Here is a 14,949-nt window from a genome sequence, read left to right on the forward strand (position 1 = left end):
CGGCGGTCGAAATAGCCCTAGGGTGGTAATGATACCTAGGGTTTTTGCTGGATCAATCTGGGCTGTTGGGATTGAGAGCTAGCGGCTGGAGCTGATGAGAAAACCCTAGATGTGTTTCTCGGGCCTGAATCGTCTGGTCCTGAATCGAGTTTTGTTGGGCCTTCGGGTTAAAGCTCCTTGAACTGGTCTGGGTGTATTGGGTTTTGACTGTAATTGGGCCCCGGGTCAGATTTGTAAATGGGCTCCCAGTTTGTTTTGTATTTGGGCCTGTAACAAGAATTTTAATTATTAAGTATATAATAATAATAGTAATAATAATAATATAATAATTATAATATAAAACATAAGCTCAGACGAAAATGACTGTCGACAGTCTGGATTCAAAAGACAGATAGTTATAATTTGATTGCTTAGTGAAGTTTGGAGGTGCAAACACGGGGCTTTGAATTTGAAACCGAATAAGAAGTGGCGTAGTCTGCTAAAGAGAGTTTGTGGATATCCAATTAATACACGGAAGTTAATGTTGAAGGAAACTAATAACAATGGTTGAAGGGCAGTAGGTAGAAATGTAGTGGATTTTCTTTACAACACCATGCTTTCTTCTTCTTCAGTTCTACGTTTACTTTCCTGGTGAAAACCCAGCCGCCATTGTTTTAGGTGCAATAAAACCCATCAGATTGGTAGGACAACACCCGATCCAATGGAAGTGCCTCATTTGTATCCCCTTTGAATAGTAATCCGTATTCCAATTTCCATAATGGAGTCCTTTTTTTCTTCCACTCAAAAAATATTCTTCTATCCACCATAGAATATAAGGTATGAGTTGCATGATAATTTGTCGAGCGTGAACCCACCACGTGGAATGTGGAAATGCGGTGTCAAAGTTGTTACTTTTGGGAATGTGGAAACTAGCTGTCAAAACCCTACATAATCCTTGTTACTTTTGGCCAGCTTTGCCAATTGACGACCCAAATCATGCTACAAGACAAGCAATGCAAATGCAAAATATTCCTCGGCTACATGCATGCACCCAATATTTAAACGATCCGATCACATATACGCCAACAGGGTACACTACAAAACGGGTTTTATTTTATATATACTATCAATGCCCCAACCTAATACCACTAAAATTACAAGGCGTTTCCAATATAGCCAAGATTTGATCAATCCATATTGTGGGGGTAAAACAAAATACATTGGTTAGTTATTTATTGCAAACTAAAGTTTCCTAGGTGTTCGGATGAATTTAAAATGCACCACTGTGGTTGTAAATTTCACTGCCCCTCTCTAGTTAGGGACAAGACGTGACGGAGACAAAAGTTCAAGTGTGGAAAAACATTTCCAACCTTTTTTTTTTGGGTATGATTTTGATATCGTTAATAAATGCATTAACATGAATTTAAATCTTGTTGGAATCAATGATGGTTTAATGAATTGAGCTACATCGGGTGTGAAAAACATTAAAATAATATTAATAGTTGGTGAGCAATTGAGAATCATAACAAGCAGTCCCATTTCTGAGATTTTAGTGGTCCGGGACAAATATAAAAATTAGGCCTCCAATAATAAGTATTGAAAAAAATTAAATTGTAAGAGCAAGGAAAAATAAATAAATTTGTTTGTAAATTATTTTTTAGCACGTTTAATAAACTATCTAATAAATACATAGGTATCTCATACATTTTCGGGACCCTGAGCAAAAGTAAAAGATAAACCCTTATAAAACGAAAGTATATTCTAATACTTTGAATAATTAATTTAATATTATGTTAATAAATCGTATAAAAATATTAAATTAGGGGCTTAAACTATAAAAGTAAAAAATATGATTGAAAAAATTAGGGACCCAATTATAAAGGTAAAAAGTGATATTAAAAAACAGGGGCATCAATTTTAACGGTAAAAAGTGAGATTGAAAAAAAATTAGGGGCCTAAATTATATAAGAAAAAAATGGGATTGAAAAAAATTAGGGGACTCAATTATAAATGTAAATAGTGAGATTGAAAAAAATCAAGAGTTTGATTATAAAGGTTCAAGGTGAGATTGAAAAACTTATGATCATCAATTATAAATGTAAAAAATGGGATTGAAAAAAAATTAAGGGCTTCAATTATAAATATAAAAAGTAGGATTACAAAAATTAGGGACCTCAATTATCAGGATAAAAAACTAAAATTAAAGGGTTAAATTATAAAAATAAACAATATTATAAAAAATTAGGAGCTCCATACAAAATGAGGGAAATAAATAGTTGCTCAATGTGCATCCCTAATAGACAAAAAAATAAGAAATATAATTTTAATGAAAAGCGAAAAATAATTTAAAAATATTATATAAATATCGTTCTTGATTTTTTAATCTACAAAATTAAAATGTAACATTAAATATAATTTTAAAAAATAATAATTGAATAATAAAAAACAAAAAACAAAATAATAGATAGGTGATTAAACAAATAATTTATTAATATTTTTAATTATATACGAATTTTACAATTTTGGGTGCGGGCAAAAGTGCTCCTCTTACCCATGCTCAAATACGGGCCTGATAACAAGCCACGACAAAAGAAAATGATAAAACAAGGAAACAGCTTGGAAGGAAGTAATAGAAACTTTCAGATGTACTGGTTGCCTGTCTGTCATTGTTGTTGTTGTGAAGTAAGACATGAGTTGTAGGAATATGTGCACTTTTAGTTCACTGCTTGCGAGAAAATTAGTGAAACTTCCCTCGTCCAAAAGATTTTTGATTTGCAAGTACGAATGATAAAACTACGTGGCTATCCTGTTTCTATGAATTTGCCTTTTTGAAACGATGAACGGTCGTTATTAATGGCGGTTTGGCATTTTGCAATATAACCCGCTATACGAAATTTTGGATTTTACTCCCTGGTGGAATCGACAAAGATAGCCAAAGCCTGGAAAGCAACAAAATTTTGGTTTCTATTGTTGCCATAAATGCAGAAAATTTTGACATAAAAAGTTACAAAAGATTATAAGGGATCCAATTTCAACAAGTGGGTTTTTTAGGTAATTTTTGTTTGGATTGCACAGGGCTCGTCATTTTGGTGGCAAACAAAAGATGTGTAACAAGGGTGAAAAATCTCAACCATTCTCTTATTCTTTCCCACAATTGAGTCGTTTTAGATCCCTAGTCCCCACACCTTTTCACCAACCATTATACAACCCAACCACTTACCCATCAACCTTGGGGTCCAGTCTCAATTACGATATTGCTTACTTTCAACCTTTGGATCTTTCTTGTAATACCCATTTGACTTATGTTCATCACATGGTTCAGAATCATTGTTGATTGTTTTTGCTTTCATCCGTGCCATTTTATATTATGTTATTCGGGCTTTTCTCCAACCCTTTTGTTAAACATCACTTTACTTTTCGTTTATTTTATTCACTTCACCAACATAAAGGCTGGAAACTTTAGTTTCAAGTTTCGAGTATTGACGTTACTGTAAAAAGGAACAAAAATGAAAGAGGCTTTCTTTTTCTTCCATTCACACCCAACACTTTTTCAAATTAAAGAGTTTTTTGAATTTTAATCCCTGAAATATTAGTATTTTATTAAGAGATTACACATGATTTGTTTATAAGTTTTTTTTGTCATCCCAAATGCATAATTGTGTTCATAAAGGGTTGGATCTTATGCTCTCCTTTTTCACCATATAACGAAGAAGACATGAATGTGAGCACATACAGTTATGTTCCCCACATCACATGGCATCACGAGTCTTACTTTCGGGAGGAATGGCCTTGTAGAACTTAGGTCAACCCACTTGCATTATATTTCTCTCTTATACTCGAGTTCCAGTTAAAATCAATTTATCTTTGGGGATATATATAATCATCAAGAATCTAGAACTTCAACTTCCCAGGTTTAAGAATCAAACGGCCAGGATATTCTAAAACAAACCCTTTTAAGCAAAAAAAAAAGAAAAAAGCTTATATATGATACCACAATTGATCATGATTCATGACAAGTATACCTAACTATGTGTACCATAGGTAATTGTAATTTACCTTTTAGTAGTACTTGTTTTAAATAAAAACACGAAGAAAAATATACAGCTTGCTGATTAAGAATAATTATTTATACAGCAAGCGTGGTCATGAAAACTCACCAAAACAAGCCCACCAATATTACGTGCAGAGAGCAGAAGCACTGGAGACCCCCTCAAGTTGGCCATTTTAAACTTAATACGGACGACGTCGTATCTCCCTTGACTATGAAGGCTTCTTGTGGTGGCGTTATTCGCGACAAAAATGGAGAATGGCTAATTGACTTCTCAAGAAATATCGGTCATCCATCCTTCAGGCGGAACTTTGGCCAATTCTCGATGGTTTGCAAATCGCTTGGGAGAGCTGAATCCAACACCTGGAGCTTGAGACTGACAATTTGGAAGCTTTTCGCTTTCTCAGCTCCTCAAATGGCTCCACCCAGTTGGCCATTATCCGAAGAATATAGCTTCTCACCAAGCTCCCTTGGTCCCTGAAGTCCAAGCATACGCTCCGTGCAGGTAATAAACTGGCCGACAACATGTTGAATATTGACCGAGATCTCAACCAGAACTCCAGATTTTTTATCAGCCGCTACAGAAGTGCAAAGAACTCTCAACGACAAGCGCAATGCTTTGTACTTAAGGCACCACCACTGAGCTCTCTCGTGGTTTATTTTTGTCACAAAAAAATACAATTGTTATTTTTCTTGCTCGCTCGTTTTATTATTATTTTTTATTAATCTGAAAATATTTATTTAGGGATGGAATAGAACTCGAACCCGACACGATCCATTCGGGTCTTTTTTTCTTTTTAAAAAAAATCAGGTTCGGGTCGGGTTAGGTTTTATATTAAAATATTTGGGTTTGGGTTGGAGTCGGGTTTAGGGTTAAAATAATCTTACCCAACCCGACCTGAATAGTTAATGCATTATTTTTTTTTATTTTTTCATTTTCCCTAATTCGGTGCTTGCTTAGCGCTCGTCATGCCATCTCCTTAAAGGCTTCAAACACTTAAACATTGAGTTGGCTAGGATTTTTACCTCTCGCTTTCTTTCAAACAGTGCAAAGAAATCGAACTCAAAGCCCTAATTCCCTTTGTAATTCCCTTTGTAAATTCTCCATCGAGGGTTCGAGCCACCGACGCGGCTACTCACTTCCCCATTTCTATACTTCAGGTATCTCTCTCTCTCTATATGTGTGTGTTGTGTGCTTCCTCCTATTGAGATGGCTCCTGAGGAAGGATTCCTTCTTCATGATCAAATTTTTGACGGAATTTATGCTGATAATGTGTTATTTTATCAATATGTTAAATTCTCTAAGCAACAAAACAGGTACTAATCGAATGAAACCCGTTGTTCTTTTACAAGTGTTGTATCAATTAGTGAACTTCTCTAAGTACTCAGTACCCCAAGATAAGTTATTGTTGTTTGAGTACAAGATATACGTGTCATATATGGTTTTAATAAGAACCATGAAAATATTGTTTTAGTTATTATAGGTTGAAAAGGAAAGAGGAAACAAGTATATGTCAAAAGTTTGTTGGTGAATTTGGGTTCTCGATCATGTTATTCTTGTTAAGTAATGATAAGAAGTTGAATGACAAAATAAAGAAACGATCTTATCAGGAGAAGAATTTTGGTCCTTTGAGCTTGCAAGCAATGTTATTTTCCGTTAAGCTAAAGTTTTTATTTTCAGTTACATGATAAGATGTACAAACTTGGGACTGGAGCAGTTGTGATAATGCTTCTACGATGTAAATCTCTGCTTATATTAACCTAAATTGCTTTCGGAAAAAAAAAACCTTGACTTTGAGGATAGCATTAAAGATTTAGTGTTGGTAGGTTAATCTGTCAACTTATTTTATGATGAAAGCAAATCATATGCTAGCAATCTAGTTAAACTGCTAAAAACTTGTATTTTTGCTCTTTTTGAAAGCGCAATCACACGATCTAAGCAACCACATAGAATTTAACGGAAGTAATGAAAGTACTTGCATAACTGATGCTATAATAGGTCCCCAATGTTTTTGATAGCATTTACGATCCTCTTCCGTTAGTAGACAAAACACCAAAAAATAATTCCTTATCATGTAAAAGATAATAAAAGTAGATGTTGTTGTTTAATTACATGCATTCATCAGAAATTACCTTGAACCTTCCAACATTTTTTATTGATTGAACGATGAAAGATGTTCCACATTTTGAACACTGCATAAACACTTTCATTTCATTTAATATACTATTGTATTCGAGAAAGTGTTGTGTTCATTTGATGTAGCTAGTTTAATTTCATTAACTTAATTTTTTCAGTTATGGAGATATTAATTGATTTAAGTTTAGGAGATATTAATTGATGTCTTTATCATTATTTGGAAATGTCTAACTTGGGAGAGAATTTCATTTCATCCACATCACCTACTTTTAACTCACCACAACTATCAACCAAGGGAAGTTCATCACCAAGTTCTGAAGGAAATTCAGTTCCTACATTAGTCAACCTAATGTTGTGGTTGAAAATAATGTGTCAAGTGAATGCACTTCATCAAAGCTAAAGTTTATGGTATGGTAGCACTTTAAAAAAGAGAAGATCAACAATGAGTGGAAGGCAATATGCAATCACTGCCAAAACAAATTCAATGGTGAATCTAAGAATGGGACAAGTCACTTGTGTGATCATTTAAAAAGGTGCAAGAAGCGAGTTCAAGTAGACATTCGGCAACAAGTCTTAGTAGCTAATCAAAAGAAGTCGGATGAAAAATTGACAATATGGGCTTTCTCATTTAATCAAGATGTGGCAAGGAAAGAGCTTTTGAAGATGATAATTATGCATGAATGTTCTTTTATTGATAGTGGATCATTCACTGTTTAAAAAGTAGTGTTATAGTCTACGACCTATGTTTGAAATGCCTTCTCCCAAGACTATAAAACATGATATTTTTTATTTGCACGAAAAGGAGAAGGGAAATATATTGTCAAAGTTGGAGGCTAATGAAGGCAGAATTGCCATAACAACTGACATGTGGAATTTAGATCACCAAAACAAAGGATATATGGTTGTTACTGCTCATTACATTGATAACTCTTGGAGTTTACAAAATCACATTATAAGGTATTTTTTTAATATATTTATATATTTAGTTATGTTTCGATATGTTTAAAACTAATTCATTTTATTTGTTGTTTAATTAGGTTCGAATATGTACCAGCTCCACATACCACTGATTTCATTGCTTCTAGTTTGATGAAATGTTTCCTAGATTGGAATATTGATAGAAAACTCACATCTATTACAGTTGATAACTGTAGTATGAATGACGGTGTCATTAAGTTGTTGGTTGATAGGATGAAAGGTAATACGCTGTTGCTTAACAGAACTTTTTTCCACGTGCGTTGTTGTGCACATATATTATATTTGATTGTTAAAGATGGATTAAGTGTGATTGGAGATGGTATAGGAAGAATCTGTCATAGTGTTTTTTTGGAGTGCTACTCCAAAAAGGTGGGAAAGATTTGAAGAGGCGACGCGACAATTGCGTATTTCAACTACAAAAAGCTATGTTATAATGTTAGAACACGATGGAATTCTACATTCTTGATGCTCCAAACAATTTTATCTTATAAGGATGTTTTTGCTCGTTGTGTGCAGTTACATCATGACCCTTTGTGCAAGTACTTGCCAACAGATGATGATTGGGCTTTTGCATCAGTGATTTGTGATAAGTTGAAGTTATTCAACGAGATCACTGAAGGTTTATCAGGTACAAAATTTACGACGATAAATCTTTATTTTTCGAGTATTTGTAGGATTAGGGTGACATTGAATGAGTGGATTACACATAGTGATATCATTATTTCGAGAATGGCAAAGTGCATGTTGGAGAAATTTGAGAAATATTAGAATGATATGAATGGTATCATGGGTGTTGCCATAGTTTTAGATCAAATTTACAAAACAACATTTTTGGAGTATTACTTTGAAAATATTTATGGGGTTACTGCTGAACATGAAGTTGAAAGAATTGTACAATTATGTCGGGATTTGGTTACAAAGTATGAAGAAAGACTAATGTCCTCAAAGAATGAACCTCAACCATTCAACGGTGCATCTTTGGATAGTGTTCCATTTGATTTGGGTAACCCATGTGATTTTGATGCTTATGTTTCAAGAAAGAGACAAAAGAAAACAAAAGTCCGATCTAAGTTAGACTGTTACTTAAAAGTGGATGTTATTTCTAGGACGTCAGAATTTGATATATTGACTTGATAGAAGACAATTGAGCCACAATTTCCTATATTGCAAGCTATTGAAAGAGATATTTACGTCATTCTGGTTTTTATTGTTGCTTCGGAGTCTACTTTTAGTACCGGAGGGAGATTGGTGAATGCACAACGTAATAGACTTAATCCATCAACTGTAGAAGCTTTGGCATGTCTTCAAAATTGGTTATGGCCGAAGAAGGTAAAAACATATTTATCGTGTAATTTAAATTATTTTACTTTTATGTTTTGTCATTATTTCTTATTAGATTTTATTTTCATTTACGATGTTTGAGAATCAAACTCAAATGAAGGCAACTTTTATGAAGATGATGAAATCCAACAAGATGAGATAATTGTAAGTAATAATTTCATATTGTTATTTACTCCTATATAATATTTTTTTTAAATATTAATTATAATTTTATTTTATAGGATTTGAGTGGTTAGCTAAGATTAAAGAATTTGAACTTGTGAAGCCGATGATAATGGATGATTTTTTCCATTGGACATCCATATTTATGTCTCGTTTTATTATAATTATGTTTGAACTTTGAACTTATTTAAGTATAGTATGAATTTATAATTTTTATTGTGAACATGTATTTTAATTATGAATTGGAGTCAGAAGATGTATGTTGCATGTTGTTTTTCTATAGTGGATTGTTTCCTGAATTGAATTCTTGTTTGGTTGTATAGGTAGTTTGGTTTTCTTTCATTGTTGTGTTTTGCAGTTGATATTTGTAATCTGCAGTGCAATTACAAGATGAAGAGTACTGTGGAGTCATCCATTGCATGCATTTATTACATCATGGCCAATTAACCATCCATGGAGATAAATAGGATGCAATTAAAGAGAGTATGATATTTGCATTCGGGTTTTTATTAAATAAAAAATAAATCGGGTCGGGTCGGGTAGGGTCGGTTTTTTAAGTTATATATCGAGTCAGGTTAAATTTTATTTTGGTCGGATCAGGTCGGATCTCAAGTGGAGGACCCCTTGTTCTCGAGTCGAGTCGAGTGGACCAAAAATTCGACCCAACCCGACCCATGCACATCCCTACATTTATTTGCCAAGATCATTTTATTTATTATTACTTTATTGCTATTAACCTAATGACAATACTAGTGGGAAAGCCCTTAACTGTGAAGTGTAAAGAAAGGAGTATTGTTCTATTATTTTTAAAGCTAAATCTATATATATATTGTTTTATTTTTTTAAAGTTTTTCTAAAACAACGTAAAAAATAGGGTAAACTATTTGAATGACAACTTAACTATATGGTTGGTGTCAAAATGATCACCATTTTTAAAATTGCATCAATATAACCACTTAACTATTTAATTAGTATCATTCAAGTCACATGCCGTTAATATTTAACAAAGGTGTTGACGTGTCAGTTAACATAATTGATATAATTACACATTTAGTCTTAATTTTAATTTAAATTAATAAATTAATCATTTAATTAGGAGGTAACACGTGTAAGCACATGATTGGAGGGGTTTTATTTATTTTGATTTATTTAATTTGTTTTTTAATCCAATCAAAACATGACACGTTCGTTGATTGGGTTGAAAATCAATTAGGGATGAATTGAACTTGAGGAGGATTGAACCTATTCCCTTATGTTAGAAATGTATCATCCAAACCACTAAACCAAGTACTTCAATTGGTTTCAAATAATGATATTGTTAATGATGAAAAAATAAAAATAAATCATTCAAATGAGGTTTTAAACCTGGATCAATGGTGACATGTGTCACGATTTTATTGGATTGAAAATAAATTTAATAATATTGTTAATGATGAAAAAATAAAAAAAATCATTCAAATGAGGTTTCAACCCTAGATCAATGGTGACATTTGTCACGATTTGATATTGAAAATAAATTTAATAAATTAAAATAAATAAAACCCTCCAATCAGGTGCTTATACGTGTCAATTGTGACGTGTTACGATTTTATGATGACATGTGTCACCTCCTGGTTGAATGGTTAATTTATTAAATTAAAATTAGTACCAAATTGATTAAATGTAAAAATGTTGAGGATCAAATATGTAATTGTATCAATTATGTTAACCGATAAATCAACATCTTCGTTAAAGATTAACGACATGTGATTTGTACCAATTAAATAGTTAAGTGGTCATTTTGACACTAACCCTATAGTTGAGTGGCCATTCAAGCAGTTTACCAAAAAATATAACATTTTAAATTATCATCATCTGATACCAATTTTAAATAAAATTATCGTGTGTTTAATAATCAAATGATGACATTATCCATTTTACTTAAGTGATTAAAGAAATCATTGTATCTTAGATGTTGCAAGTTCAAGCATCTACTACTGCAATAAGATAATTGTATGTTCATTATCAAACGATTAAAAATAATAAAAAGATTCAAATGATATTTTTGAAATGTTAAGGTCATTAATAATTATCAACGACTTTAAAAAAGAGAGTAAAAAGAACGTACTAATGGCTATTAAATCAATTCGATTTTTGAACAAAATCATAAATTTATTGTATTAATCTATTTTTAGGTAAAAAAAACATTTGAGGTCCCTGATTTTTTTTTTAAAATTATGTGGCCTTCCTTTTTTTTATCACGTGGTTCTCATACTCGAAAAATGAACCCAATGTTCTTTTTAACCAATGGGTTTAGTCGATGACCAACGACTCCGTTAATTCCAACTATTATAAATTAGATAATTACATCATTAATCATTCAATTATTTTATTTTCTTTTATTTTGGTCACTAAACTCTAAAAGTTTTCAATTTTGAAATCTTAGAGACTTAAGGGACTAAGACTGTAGTTAATCCATTGTACCCCCATTTGTCTAACTTCTTTCCTCTCATTCTCGCCACCGCAGCGAGCCAAGTTCAACAGAGCCGCCGCCGCTTTTCTCACTCGATTGTTTCGATGTCCTCCTCGATCTCCTCCGAACAGGCGATCTCTACATAACCATTTTCGTCAAATTCTAGCCTTGTGAGAGAAGTAAAACCACCCTTTGGCACTTTGTTCTGATTTAATTAAAGCATGCTCACCAATAATTTCTTAACACCTCAAATATCAAACACCCATTTGAATTATTTTGAGCTTTAACAGAGCTGACATTAACATTTAACGAAGCATAACTTAGGCATAAACGATGAAAAGTTAATGGAAATACCTGAGATTATTACCCAGCAACAAGTCTCAGATGACCCTCATACTGTTTCCTGTGTCTCTCATTTCGTGCTGATAAAAACGACATGATCTGCTATATGGGTTGTTCTCATGGTCACCAAGAGCTGCATTCAGGGAGAGAAAGAGCAAAAAAAAAAAAAAACAGACACTTGAGTGAAAGCAAAGGGAAAGCTTTGGCTTTTAAAAGAAACAATTGGTGAAGAATGCTTCTATGTTTCTTAGCAATGTGAGATTGTTTTGTTCTCATATTTTACTCTTTAGACTTTTGGGATGATCTTCTATATTTCTTAGTCAGTGAGATTGTTTTAAAAAAAATTAAACCAAACAATATCATTTTGTTATGATTTCTTTAACTCCAAATTTATTTTTTAATTATAGTTATATAATTATATTTATTATTTATATGTTTTACCTAAATATTATGTTGTAGTTAATTTGAATCATTTTGTTTCATTTGATTTTATGGTTTTTAACTTATATATGTTATGACTTGCTTTGAATATGATTTGTTATATAAAAATTTTTTATTAAATTTTTGTATTTTTATTTAATTTTTAAATAATTATGATCGTCCGGTTCTTCCGACCGGTCAGATTCAACCGGTTGAACCAATAAACCGATAGCATGACCGATTCGCTAACCGATCTAGTTCTGAAAACCATGAGCAAAAGGGTTTCATGCTCGGGGTTTTAATAGTAAACAAGGCGAGTAAACAACTCAACAAGCGAGTCAATAACGGCAACAATGGCACTTTCTGTAAACTAGCACAAAAGAGGAGAGAGAGAAAGATAAAGGGTTGGAGCGGTGACCAAATCAACAACAAACGACCTCCATTTGTATTAAAAATTTCCTGGTACTGTTATGTTGTTCAAAACTGTGACATTGTTTCCCAAAAGATAACTGTTACAGTAGTTTTCTTGATTTTAGGGAGAAGAGAATGGTTTGGTCTTGGTCCTTATGGTAAATTAACTAAGTATTCTATCACTGTTTGTGAACAGTTCACGTAACATTGTTTATTAAGTTAAAAATAGTTATGAACAAACTTTTTATGTTCGTTTAATAAAAGAAAGAATACGAACAAAGGTGTTTCTATTCGTGTATGTTTACGAACAAACTTGTTTATAGTTCATAACTAGCTCGTTTAAAAGCTTGTTTAAGTTCATGAACAAGCTCGTTCACAAGCTCGTTTATATGTTTTAAGAAAAAGCTCGTTTGGAAGTTCATTTATTTTTTATATTTTAAATATTAGTGAAGGTACATACTAAATTGAATACATGATAAAATTTAGAGTTTAAACTATGAATTTCAAGAAGTTTAAGTATCAATTATATAAACACCCGTTTTTATCCGGGTCTACAAAAAATATTACTAATTTATTATATTATTATTTACTATTATTATATATTTTTATTAGTTTATTAATAAAAATGAATTACATTTTTGTAGGCCAGCCCCAGCAGCCCAAATACAATCCCAGTAAAATCTAATATAGGTCTCAGATTCGACCCAACCCGTTACAACCATCAGACCCAGACGTGACCCAATCATTTAACCCAGACCCGGCTCAACAACCCATAGAGAAGATTCGATCCAACCCAGCTCACTCGAGGCCCATATCCGATCCGACCTAAAACCCTAAGCACGTTAGGGTTTCTGATAGATTTCAAACGTCGCTTGGTGTTAGCCATTGGATCTATCCAAATCCAACGATCAATGAGACCTAGGGTTTGAAACCCTAGATGCCTTCCACTAACACTGCCGCCACTAGTTGTTCTCCACTGTCACCAGCATGTCGACCACTGATGCCATCATTCCCGTCTACAGAAAAGGAAATATCATCAACAGTGAAATGTCCATTAGTCAGATGACAACAAATCTATAAAAATGAAAGAAAATCTAAAGGCAAATATGACTTTTGTCAATCAAGGGAGATAGGATAATGATATCTATCTCCTCGGCAACATCAACCAAGGTACATGCAAGATAAAAAGAAGGGGGGAGATTCGAAGGGACAAGGAGAGATCTCTAGAGAAAAAATAGTAGAGAAAAGAACACATAATCAAAAACAAAAAAATAGAGAACTAATTAAAAAAGAGATAAGAGAAAGGAAGAAAAAAGTTACCTTGTAGATCTGACTGTGGATACTTCATCGGAGCACAAACACTTCCCTCACTGAAGGTAAAAACTTTTTTTTTTCTGGGGCTTGTTAGGATTCTAAATTGGTTGAGTTTCTCTAGGGTTTAGGTTAACAAAGAGGGTAGCTTTAAGGGATGAGAGGAAGTCTGAGGAGAGAGGGGTTTCTGGGTGGGTTGCTCCTCGTGGCCACCTATCTACGGTGGCCGGGGAGTTGAGGCCTTTATCTTAGGTTGAAGAAGGTAGAGAGTGAGGAAGAAGATGGATGGTCAAAGGCAGAGAAGAGGAGAGAGGGAGAGCATTTAGCTCTCGGGTTTTGAATATAAAGAAGAAAATGTGAGAAATAAGATATCTTACCGAGCAAAAGCCTTTCAGTTGGCTTTATATACAAGGTCTCAAACGGTCATTTGGGGGGATCTGAGGTGTAATTTCAGTGTGGGTAAATTACGTTTGGGGGGTCTCCGTTTTTGGTAAGTTCGTTTATGAGCACTTATTATAGTTTATTTATTTTATATTTCGTGCACCATGTTTGTAAAGTTTGTATTTTTATCACTAGGCCATCTATTGTTAATATTTGCAAAGTTATACCTTGTACTCTGCATTTATAAAAATTTTATTTTGATCACTGCTTCTGTATTTTGGGTTAAATACTGAATATGACATGATTGTTACTTTCAATATATTTAGTCCTTTATTTGCTATATGAAAATGGAAATTTACATTAGTCTAGGAGATCTTCCTGATGTATGTTTAGTCACTGTTTATTTTCTTTGGGTTATTTGCTTGTTTGGCCCCTATTATTTTATTTAAGTGTTGTTTAGACCCTTTGTTAAATATGTATTTAATATTTTAATCCTTGTGTTGAGTTTTATTTATTTTTATTTAATGTTTTTATTTATTATATAATTAATATTATGGCAGTTATATATATATATATATATATATATATATATATTATTTAATATGCAAATTATTATTTATTAAAGATTTAATTAATTTATGATATTGTTGCCAAATTTAGTTGTGTTTAATTTGTTTGATATTCACGTTTTCCCAAAAAAATTATTCGAATACTTCAAGAACATGTATTTATAGAACAGTCGTGGAAAGTATCACTTGATCGAAGTGGTACAATCCGATACGATGTTCGAACGAAATGAGACTTGAAATAAATATAGTTCATTTTACTAATTAAATCTTTTTTTTTTATCTAAATATTGCAATGCATTTTTCTTTAAATGGGTATTTAACTTATTTTATGTAAATGACGATTCATGGTTTCAAAGCAATGAGGGAATATTCTTTTACGAATGAATTAGTTGATATAGTTTTCCCAACGGAGGATTGC

Source organism: Hibiscus syriacus, unplaced genomic scaffold, assembly GCF_006381635.1.
Source record: "Hibiscus syriacus cultivar Baekdansim isolate YM2019G1 unplaced genomic scaffold, ASM638163v2 tig00110647_pilon, whole genome shotgun sequence".
Taxonomy (NCBI): Eukaryota; Viridiplantae; Streptophyta; class Magnoliopsida; order Malvales; family Malvaceae; genus Hibiscus; species Hibiscus syriacus.